Source organism: Embiotoca jacksoni, unplaced genomic scaffold (assembly GCF_022577435.1).
Source record: "Embiotoca jacksoni isolate LCO1_2020_lvr unplaced genomic scaffold, fEmbJac1.0.p SCAF_6, whole genome shotgun sequence".
Classification (NCBI taxonomy): domain Eukaryota; kingdom Metazoa; phylum Chordata; class Actinopteri; family Embiotocidae; genus Embiotoca; species Embiotoca jacksoni.
This window is the reverse complement of record NW_027185414.1, coordinates 10,139,875-10,152,171: the sequence shown is the minus strand read 5'-3', so window position 1 is coordinate 10,152,171 and position 12,297 is coordinate 10,139,875.

Here is a 12,297-nt window from a genome sequence, read left to right as displayed (position 1 = left end):
CATTTCTATCACACTGCCCTGAGAGCGACCCAAGCCGTGCTCAAAAACCGTCTCGGTTGCCCCCTTTGGCTAAAGCTGGACTCCTAAACCAAATAGTGAGTAACCATTAGGCTACTTTATTGTTGTAGCTGATAATGCTCTCATGAATGTAAAAAAAACAAAGAAGCTTCAATTGAGGCCAATGTCCAGTTAAATGAGCAATGCATCATCATTTAAAACTATCCTAGACGGTCTTCCTTCACCTTCCTTTTTCTTTAACACGCCCTCCAGCCTGAATAACTATATACAGCAGAACGCTGTCCGTATCAGTACTACCCAGCGTAAAGTTGAACAGATATTATCGCATCTGTTTGGACAAGTTTAAGGAAAGATCAGGGTTTTGGTTAAAACCAAGAACTTTTGTTGTCATGTGTGCAATAAGTGGTTAAGATAAACCTTTACTTTAGAAAAGGGAAATAAACAGTAGTCTCCCATGTTACAGTCCATGTTTTGTTGACTCATCCATCCACTGTGCGCTCCTCCCCTCCTACTGTGTTGCCTAGCAGCATCTTTTGCTCCTGTCGTAGTTACCATGGCCCCCAGAGAAACTATAGGTGTAATCAACTACTTGCCAAAGCAACGCTGGTGCTTGATTGGATCAGTAAGAGGGACACACACTCAAAATCCTACAGTGCTGTGATTGGTTGTTTCACTGTCACTGAAGTGGTGCCTAAAACTATCCCTAACCTTAACCTAACCTTAACTCTCCCACAATGTAACAACCATTAACAGGCAGAGCGTCCCTCCTGCTGATCCAATTTAGCACCAACCCCAAGCAACCTTTGGGGTCATTGTTTAAAGGAGGACAGTCTTTTTTTTATTTGTGCCTGAATCAACACAATTGTTCTTTAGTGTATTTTAAGTAATTCACTAATCAACTGCTGTTGGTCTAATTTAATAGAAACTACCGTTAAATCAGTGTTGAGTTCACTGCCATAGGGTACACAACGTAGAGGTGATATTAATGCTATGTTATGTGTTAGTGTGCATTCAGCAATTTCGTTAGAATGTATTATTGTACCGCTGGTGCATTGATATTATCATGTTGATCAACTAGTGAATTTTTTTTTTTTTAAGTTTGGACATAAACTGCTGCAGAAAGGGCATATTTTCTTTTCTTTTTTTTTTTTCATTTTGATCAATGGAAAACAAGACAGAACAGTACGATTAGCAAGCAATAAATACAGGAAAAGTTCCTCGTGTGCAAAATGTACAGCTCGCATTTTATGGAGAAAACATAATTAAATCCTCATAGCAACAATAATAAACATGTGGTTATCATCAAATGGTCACAGCTTGGTTAGATTTAAGCACCGCAACTACTCGGTTACGTTAAGGAAAAGATCGTGATTTGGGTTTAAATAAATTGTTATATAAGTTATATTACGCACGTATGAACCCTAACCTCATCACCTACACAGACGTCTCACTTCTCACTCTTAATAAAACGTCACCTGAACCTCTTTGCTCTTGTTATAATCTCTGCGGCCACGATAGGTCCCTCGTTTAAAAATTGGTCGGTAACAATCAACCTGTGCTGTCATTTTCTGATGATGGCTGGCTGCATTAATTAACTTGGCAGAAAAAAGATGAGTGCGGCTACTTAAAAGCTGGAGTCGACAACTAAAATGCACAAGTATGTACACTGTAAAGTCAACACTGCACACAAACAAACAGAAACCGCTCTCACACCTGTAAACATGGCTGTGTATGTATCCTGAAGGTTTTATAAAAAGACAAAGGCAGTTTCAAATGGGTTTGAGACACATGCACACACATACCCACAGACACTTTCACATACGCACACGCACACCTCTAATATTGTTATATCGCTGTCAGGTTTTCAGCGGCTTGGGTTAATCAGAAAAGCAAGGGGAAGGGTGCTATCTACTCACCACACTGCCACATTTATCGATTCCATTTGCACATACACACATACCTGCTCTCACACACACACACACACACACACACACATACACACACACACACACACACACACACACACACACACACACACACACACACACACACACACACACACACACACACACACACAAACTGACACCCATTTTCACCAGAAGAACAGGAGCCCATAACACCCCTTTAACTATTCTATTGGCCCCAAATAGATTTTCCCATTTTACGCTGTAGAGGCAGGGGAAACACTGGAGCAGAACTGAAAGAGATATAAATGTATCAAAAAACAGATGAACAAACATTGTGGGAAGATTTATTACTGGAGATTTTAATAAAAATTGGAGGCGGATGAATTGATTTTGGTTTAAGGGAGGGTGTTATAAGGAACAATTTATCGGGATGGCCCAGGTAAGATGCATTATTTTCCGATTGTTATCTGGCTTCACTGTTTAAGGGGCTGATTTGTGTTGTGTATTGCATTTTATGGGTAAGAAGGAAAGGGGAACTTTCAATGATTTAGGTGGGATGTATTAATCAAAGGCAGCCGGTGTGAACCATAGATCGCCAAGCAAAAGAGGTACAGGTGACAGCTCATTCTGCTAAAGAATGTTTTGGAGCTGCACATCAGCGCTTCTCAATTCCCCTTTCTTCTTCACACTCTTTTCCACCTCCCTCTTTCTTTCTCTCTCCATCTTACTATCTTCCTCGCCTCATCATCTTAAGCCCTTTTCTCTTCCCTTCCTCTCCTGCTGTCTTTCTATATCCATGCCTCTTCTCCACAGTTTGGTGCACACTTGGTTTTAATTTTATGAGGCTGAGAGTAGCTTTTAACCATCCATGCGGCAAATAAACTGGGGATTAGGAGTATTTAGTGTTTTCCTCCTTCCCAAAAGCTTTATGCTTCCTCAGTGCTCAGTGACCTTTGCTGCTGCCTCTGACATGTGAAGAGACAAGCTCATCATCATCGGGTTTATGCATTCACTCCACTATCAGTTGGTAAATGATGTACTGTTTGCCTTTGTGCCAGCTGCCTGGTTTCTGCTCTGTCTAGCTCATAGTTTAGCTGCCTTTGTCTTGGTCTCTTGAGGTGTTTCAGTTTTTGCTGTTTTTGTCTCTCTATAAATCATCACATTTCTTTGTGTCTGTTTATTGCCATAGGTTGCTTTACACCGGTCTCTCAATTGAGTTTACACATCTGTTTTCATGCTTTTCATGGTGTAATGCTGCTGTTTGGTGCATTGTTTGTTTGAGTTGACAAATGTACAGTTTAATACTCATTTTCTTTATTTTTTTCACCAGGTAATCCACTAAGTAACCATATTGCTGCTCAGGAAAAACTAAACAAAAACAGAAAATACTAAGTTTTCATTGACTACCACGGTATACAGAATTTTGGTTTTGGGTCCTTTTTCTAAATGAAAACATACAAAAAACAAAGAAACAACAACATACTGAAAATAAAAACAATAACTACATTTAGAACAAATATTAAGATATTTGATTGATCGGAAAATAATATGTGAAAGCTAATTTGCAAAGTGCAGACCTTCAGTTTTGGGCACCCCTGATCTCTTTCTCAGTCTTTACACTCAGCAAAGCACACACACACACACAACCGCACACATAATGAAAGGGCTATTTGGCCAGGCCAGTCACCTGTGGCCAGGCCTGATTTCTCTTGATTTGAAAGTTAGATTGGTTCTGTGATGAATGAGGCTTCTGTATGTGAGTGGGCAGGGTGGGGGAGTAATGGACTATAAATCTGTAACAGTAATCTGATTACACTATGGTCATTATGAGAATTTACTGTAGTCCAAGATAAGGAATTCAACTTAAAAGTTGAAGTACTTGCAAAGTGAACTGAAAGGGCAATATAAGTGATTGTGTCATTTTATTTTGAAAAATCTGATAGACTTCAAAGTGCTAGTCCAATTGTGGAAGTCAGTTAGCAGGGAATGAGAGTGGGAAAACAAATCCATCAGTGGGGATAATGGCCAAAAGGCCAAATCCAGTCATAGTTCGGACACACTCAATGAACCACAAACACAGGTGTGTTGATGCATGTTATAGGCTGGTCACTGGCAACCAGCAACAACTTCACATTCAAAATGGCAAACTGTTTAAAAGCAAGCATTATGTGACTACCAAGGTTCACAATAAACCATCTCACACGATGAATACACTGAAAAAAACTGAGTGATCAATTTACTAAGTGCTTACTTTGTGTAATTCATCTGACAAATCCAATGGTGTGGGATTGCAATCTTTTTTATTTGCTCCTTTACTGCGAGTGATACAATTATTTCTTCAGACGAACCCTTCTCACTGTTTTGGATATTTCTATCGGACATGAAAAGTTAGCAACTGTAAGCTTTGTGTGCGGGACACTCACTGAGGTTTCTTTGTTAGGCCATGTGATACACTACAGCAACACATTGTACAACTGAATTTGGCTGCATCTGAGCATGCACACATATAATGTACATTCTTACACATGCATTCACCACAACCACAAAACAGATAAATGGCATCAGGGGCCCCTGTAGTCCGTGAATCATGCACAGAGGCCCTTAAGGGCCAAAGGTCAAGGTCTTTATGAGTAGCTGAAAACCCTATGCTCTGAAACAAAGCGATATAATGTACTTTTTGCCCCCTGATTTTCTCATTTGCGATTTTCCTTGGGTAAGAACAAAAACAGTTAGAAAACAATTTAGGAGGAAAGGGGTGGAAGGTTGTTTTGGTTTTGCTATTATCTTGGGTTGACAGAAAAGGGTAGCAGGTATGGTACAACATTTAAAGCAGCTGTCAGTTAATAATAGGGGCTCATGTCTATTCATCTGCCTCATATCATGCTTGAAACTCTGCTTCTTTCTGATCACGAGTTATCAATATACACCTTAAGGAACCAGAAACCCATAAAAAAAAGCAAAGTTATAGTAGAGGCCATGCTGCATTCTGAAAGTCGTGGGAGTAGACTCCTCGGTGGCAAGCTCATGTTGCTGGGGAAAACTCCAAGCCCAGACATGGATGGAAATATCTGCATGGTCTGCATGGTCTTCACTGTGGCAAACAGAGGAAGTCCCAGGATATAAAATTTACCCAAAAGTGGTCAGCCCATGTGGAAGATGTCATCATTGTGGGTGACAACTGGAGGGAGGATCTGCAGATGGTGGCTGTGGTCCTGGAGTCCCCAAGGCAGGAGTCATGGCCAATCCCTAAAAAGTGTGTAATTGGGCGGGGGGAGATTCAGTGTCAAGGGATTATCCTGGCCCAAAGGCAGGTGCGCCCCGAGCTAGTCTATTGCCATTACTGCCTGCTTGAGGCCCAGACTTAAAAATTGTGTGAGGTGGTTAACATGGCTGGCTGTTTGAGCTACAATCTCAACCTTTTTGTGTTGACCAGTCCCCTGGCTGATCTTGCTTGGAATGGAGATCCAGCCCAGTAGACAGATCAGCACTACTGGAAGGTTAAAGTGTCCCACTGGTGAACCAATGCCGAGTTTTATTTTCTGTTTGTCTCTGGACATGTTATAGACAGAAGGATGGAAGGCTTTTACTCCCAGACATGGAGGTGTTAGGTATATTCATATGTGAAGTACAAGCTCCCTCATGTTCCAAGCAAAGCAGGTTGTCATGGCAGCTGAGTTATTTTCAGGGGCAGAGGGCAGTAGTTGCAGATATAGAAAATAGTAATAAATTGTGATCAGCTCTCAATTCTATCTTGAGGTTGTATCTCTTCTTTACCTCTTTACATCCATGCTGGCACCCCCGCTGCTGCTTTTTGACTTGTTTTTGACACCACAAATTATTGACAAATGAACCGCTCATTTCTTACTCACACTTACTTCCAAAAGAGCGATGCTTGTCACCTCATTAAAGAGATGTCACTACTACGTCAATATCTCATCTGTTCTCAGGTATGTATAAGTGGTGTATTCTCTGCCTATCATGCATCCAAAGCATTAGATATATTACAATAATAATGGGAAAAACTGAAATAAATCTATCCTGCTTTTATATTTCATCAGAAATTCCCCAACCCAGCATCTGCCTTTTCCTCTAGACAATTACAAACCCTTTGCTTTTTCCGCTACAGTATAATGTGCAGTGATTTAAAAAAAAAAAAAAGAAGATCAAAAAACTTTTCCAGAGGGGCTAAGTGCAAGTTAAGCAAGCATGCAAAAAGGAACTTTGATAATAGCAACATATGCAGGTACAGATGTTCGCACAAGAAGAGATTCAATTAATCATTAAGTCACTCCACATGTCACTGCCTCAACTAAACAAGGTCCACCATATCTGAGCCAGAACCACTATATGTTCCTGTGCGTGTGCATATATGTTAGTGTGTGTGCACGTGTGTGTGTCCCTGTTTGTGTGTCAGGGCTGATTGCTCTTGACTTCATTAATCTCTGCAGTGTGGTTATGATTAGCTCTCTGAGGCATGCCAGAGGACATCTGACACACACGCTCACACACTCACTGTCAGGTCTGGCCACCTCTCCAGCCTGCCTCTCTCACGGTCCAACCAATTAGCTGGGAGCAAAGAGAAATAGACTAGCTCCTGTGGTGATGGGGCGCGCACACCCACGCACGCATGCACACACAGAGGCATGCAAAAGGTTTGTTATATTTTTCACAGAAGCAGTAGTGTGTCTGTGTGTTCAGAATGTCATAACTGTCAGCAGCCAAAAGAGACAGGATGTTTTAGAAATGTGTGCAAAGTTATGATCCAGGAGGGGCAGAACAAGTAATTGCAAAGACTGATTCCAGAGGCTTGAAAAATTCATTGGTATTTACTTAGAGAGCTGAGTGATACATTTCGTATTGGAATTTCTAAGTTCTACAGAGATCTCGTGATTGTAAAAAAAACAAAAAAAATTCGGTCTGTATTTGAGGCTCTAGTTAGCCTATAGTTACAGAGGTTGTTGCCGTCACTCTCACTTAAAATGATATGTGACATGTCCTTTGTGCTTGGATGTAGGAGCCAAGTCTATTTAAAAAAAAATGTAACTGTCTGCAAGAGGGTAGAAAAACAGAGAAACAAAGAGACAGAGAAAGAGGTTGATGTCAAAGAAAAACACATTAAGAGAGAGACAGAGGAAGGCCATCATATGAAACAAATGAAAAAAGGGCAGGCAGACAAAGATAACGCTGGGAAGCAATGCCAATCAGACAGAGGAAGCAAAAGACAGCCATAAACCAGAAGTGGAGATGAACGTAACAGCGGATGGGTAGGGGCAGATGAAAAGAACAAGTGAAGTGTAAGTGGTGAAGTGCTACAGAGAGGGAGAATTCTGAGATGCAAGGCTACACCCTGCCATGATCAGAGTATGGACTGGATGATTTATTTTCCCTCTCCAATATTGGGTGCCTGGAAGAAAAAAAAATCTACATTCCATTAAACTACTAAGGATTTTATTTTGGAAGGAGATTGTGGGTGTGAATGTGTGGGAGTAAAGGAATGGTCATCAGATGTGGCAATCATGCAACAAAAAATGTCTCCCCTTATCTTACACTATTATTCTTTGATTGGTGGTGTGTTTTCCCTTTATTCTAAATTATAGCGAATACAAAAAAAAGAAGAAGATGCTTTTAAAATAACTCTTTAAATTACGTAGTATACATTACCACATTCAGTAATATATCTTTGTTTATGAGGGGTACTAAACCTGGAGTTGTATGTGTTATGTTGAAACTTGCACATAAAGTGTGTCTTACATCTAAAATGCACTCTTAATTTAAGACTGAAGTGCACTTTTTCTAAATTTCTGAGGGAAAATTGTGCAAAAAAACGAGAGAAGATGAGTGAGACCTATTGTGGGTAATGTTCGATAAAGGTCGCACAGTTTGTTTGGACAGGATTGAAGATTTCAAGACTTTTGTCAAAAACAAAGTTGTGGTCAGAGAGAGAATATTGGAGTTTATAACATCAATAGAAAGGGACATGTAACTTTATTTCTAATTAAACTTGTCTATGTCACTGTAACTAGTTTTAATCAGACTTTTAATGATTTTCTCACTCAGTTACAAAGTTACAAGTTTTGTAATGTTTTCATTTCATTTAATCATTGTTTCTATTTTGGCATCAATACATTTAGATTTTTTTTCAATTCTAGTTTGTTGTCCATAATTTGGGTCTTGACTGTCTACACAGAAAACGTGCTGCCAGATGAAGCTCTGCGTGTGTGTGTGTCAACACAGACAGCAAAATGACAAATTGGTGAAAAGAAGAATGAGAGGAGTAATGATGGAACAATAATGCCACATGTGTACTGTAGCCTGTGTGTGTATGTGTGTGCGGGTGTGTGTGTGGTGATGAATCTCTCATTGTGACAGTGGGGCCGGCAGCAGCGAATGTCCTTCTGGGTGGGACACACACACACACACAGACACACACACACACACACACACACACACACACACACACACACACACACACACTGAAACACGCATACACAGATGGAAACGACCACACTAATGGATCACCCCTGTCTGCATGCAATCCGCCACAAATAATGATGAACCACCCCTGCATTAAACTATTTTACACAATGCTCAATTCATTACTTCTCTCTAGCGCTCTCGCTCTCTCGCTCTCTCTCTCTCTCGCTCTCTCTCTCGCTCTCTCTCTCTCTCTCTCTCTCTCTCTCTCTCTCTCTCTCTCTCTCTCTCTCTCTCTCTCTCTCTCTCTCTCTCTCTGGGTATAGGTGAGCTAATAACGGTATGATATTTCCCCTTTACTGGCAGAATCATAGTTTTTATCCATTAGTAGGATATTAGGAATGAGGAAAGAGGTGGAGGGAAGGGAATGGGATGAAGAGGGAAAATGGTTTTAAATTGGTTTAAAAACATTTCCACTGTAAAAAGTAACAGCAGCCCCAGGTAGGGAAACATGAAGGAACAATTTGCATAGTTTTGACAACAAGACCAGGGCCACCTTCCATCATTTTATCACCAGCTCAAACTGGAAGGCATTCGAGTGTCGTGGGGAATTTAATTTTTTTTAAGGGAGGAAAATGGGAATATAAAGATGGATGAAATAACCCAAATAATCCCTGAGAAGGCCCCAAAAAACCTAGATGTAAAACAGCATCAGTGGTTTATTGGACACTAAGCTTCTTTTAAAGTAGCACACACTGAGCCATCCTTCATGTCAATATGAGCATTTAGGTTTACTCTGAACATTTTTTCCATATAGTCTTATTAAATCTTGCTTTTAGCAGCAAACTGTGGTCTTAAAAAGCAGCATAATTTGTTTTTTTAAAAATGATTTTCAGTTTATTATTTTAGATTTATTGACCTATCTTCCATGTAAATGTGATTATTTCTACTTGAATTTTTAAAATTGTATATTGTAAAACTCAAAAATATTGTCAATAAATTGAAAACCACGGAGAGCAGTCAGTGGATGGACAGATAACAAAAAATATGATATCTATAGCCCATAAAAATCCAGTTTAGATATAAATTGATCTGCGACCAATTTTTTGCAAATATGTGGAGTTTGACTCAAAAATAAGCTTTGTGCAGGGGAAACAACAACGATTTACTTGGTTTCCACTTTGCCAATGCTCTGAGCCAGTCTCAGCCAAAATAACTTCTCACCATCCATGATGCATTTGAGATTATAAAAAAAAAAAAAAAAAAAAAAAAAAAAAATTCTAAGCTTCAATTTGATCGGTTCTAATAGAAACTTTAGCCATCTGTCATCTATTTTTAATGACAATTTTGTTGTTGTTGTTTTCTTATTTTTGTACTTTCTGTAAAACTAATAGGCCAACAAAACACAAATAACTTGTTCCAGTCCTGGAATATGTCAGGAAATACAGTCACCAAAATTTCTTTAGTTTTTTCACAAAATCAAGATATCATGTGCAACCTTAATATTGTACCATTGTGTTAAAGCACACCAGTGGGTGAAAGAATAATTAGATAATAGCTGGTATAAAATATCCTTTTCATCTAAAATATATTTCCCGGCTTCACTTTGCTCAGTGTGGGAAAGAAGAGAAGAAAGAGTCATTATGGATTTCAATTAAGTGATCCCTGGGCAGAGAGGGATGCGTCAGAGTGGGGGAATTAATGTGCTGCGGACAGATGTTTAATAATAATGGCCGAACTGGCCCTGCCGAGAAACACACATTCCATCCGCCGCACCCCACTGTGGCTGTAGGAACACACATGCGTCGACAGACACACTGAAAAACACACAGACAGGCCCACATACAGAGACTTACGTATAATCACTCATACGCCGACACGTACAATAATGATTCATACGCACGCAAAGTGCAGAACCTTGTGTGACACTCTCACGCACACCCATTCACCGATAGACACTGGTATTTCCACTGGTGTGTGTGTCTTTATGACCAGTGCTGGCCACAGCGCATATGGCCCTCATTTAGGAACAATGGGCATGGAGAATGACTGGCTGGATGAGCTTCCTGACTGTGAGAGGTGACTGGAGGCATGTTAAATGACATGCCCCGTATGGAGAGATGGAGCGAGAGAGGGAGAGAGAGGGAGAGAGGGAGAGAGAGGGAGAGAAAAGAAGAGAGAGGGGATCCATGGGTAATCGTGGAGAAGGACTTATTGCCTCACTGAGCAAGGAAAATGTTTTGACTGAGAACTGACCGAGGATGAGGAAAGAAAACAGAAAAGTGGAGATACATCGGCAGACAGACGTAGAGAAGGATATCTGAAAAGATAAAGGGGGAAGAACTGCCTTGATGGAAGAGTGTGTTGCACACAGAGGGACATGGAGAAGATGTGAGTCAGGCTGGGTCTAGAAGTGGGTCATTAGACAGAGTGTAAACAGCATGTCTTTTTATGCTCTCACTCTCCTGTTTGTGCCGCTCTCTCAGAGATACGCACCTGGTGACACCTAATCAGTGTTGTGGCAGGACGAATAGCTTCCAGCTGTCCTTACAGTCATGTCAAAAACAACACTTCCCTAAAAATCTCTCCCTCTCGCTCTCTCTCTCACCAACATACGCTGTTCATACCCTCTTGTCACAACAACATTTCTCCAGTAATTACCAGGGTGGCCGCCCTCCCACCGCCCTTCGATGGATGAGCTGAACCACCATGGGTTCGACCCTCCAGCCATAACTCTACCTAGGACGTCTGCCTACTGCTCTTCGCCACTGTGGTGGCCCTCAGACAGCAAATTGGCCTCGGAGAAAGACAGAGAGACAGAAAAAGATACTCAAACAAGTGCACTGCCTCGCTCACAGAGAAGCAGGCATGCCGGTACACACACATGAAAGAGCATGGAGATGGACACGCACTCATTCACTTTCACTATTTGTCGTTTCCCTGTCTCTAAGGAGTAATCTATAACACAGACAGTCTTTTCCTCTGACCACTGGCCAGACAGATATCTTTCCTTGCACAGATAAAAAAAAAAAAATGCACACACAAACACACACACACACACACACACACACACACACACACACACACACACACACACACACACACACACACACACACACACACACACATACGCCCTGCTGCAGTGATCATTCTGACAGGAGGATGTGACTGAAGAGGAGTGGAGAGAAGATGAGGGGAACTGGAGAAGGAAGAGCAGGGAGAAATAAACTGATAACTGTATGATGAAGGGTGATAACGTCAGAAAAGGAGGGAAATAGATGAAGGCATGGATGGAAGAAGTGAGGCAGCTGGCAGATCAATACATAGATCCACAATCTGCATCCACAGAGCAGTCATTTTAAAAATGTCTTTACTGGAATTTCTTTCCTATTCTTATGTTATTTTAATTGCATATTTGCTTCAGTAGTAGAGTAGTGGTTGTGATGGGATGGAGGCTGGGGGGACTAAATAAAGAAAATGGCATGTGTTGCATTTAATTAAGTCCATCTTAAGACAAGGTCTTTTGAGAAACTCTTAATTTCTGTTATGTATTAGTTTTGGTGTTAATAATTTATGATGGAGTTGATCAACAGGGCCTTTTCTACAATTATTTTTAGTCTATTAGAGAAGTCCCTGCATATTAAAACTTGTAGGTCAATCAAAATAAATTGTTTTGAAATATGTCTGTAAACTAATATTTAAATAGTTTAAATAGTAAATCATTGTTTCATGAATTTAATGTATCTTTTTTTTAAATTGTCTTTTATTTCACAACTGTCCTTTGGAAATTGTTCACTTGTAATTGGTTTTATTTTGTTTATTTATAGGTTCTGTTTAACTTATTTTTTCCTTTTAGAAATCTCATAGGCGTATCGGACATAGAAAGTCAAGTCTGAAGAGGAATTTATGCCAATCAGGGACTAAATAGTCAGCATGTGTCAGAATTTAAATTCTGGTC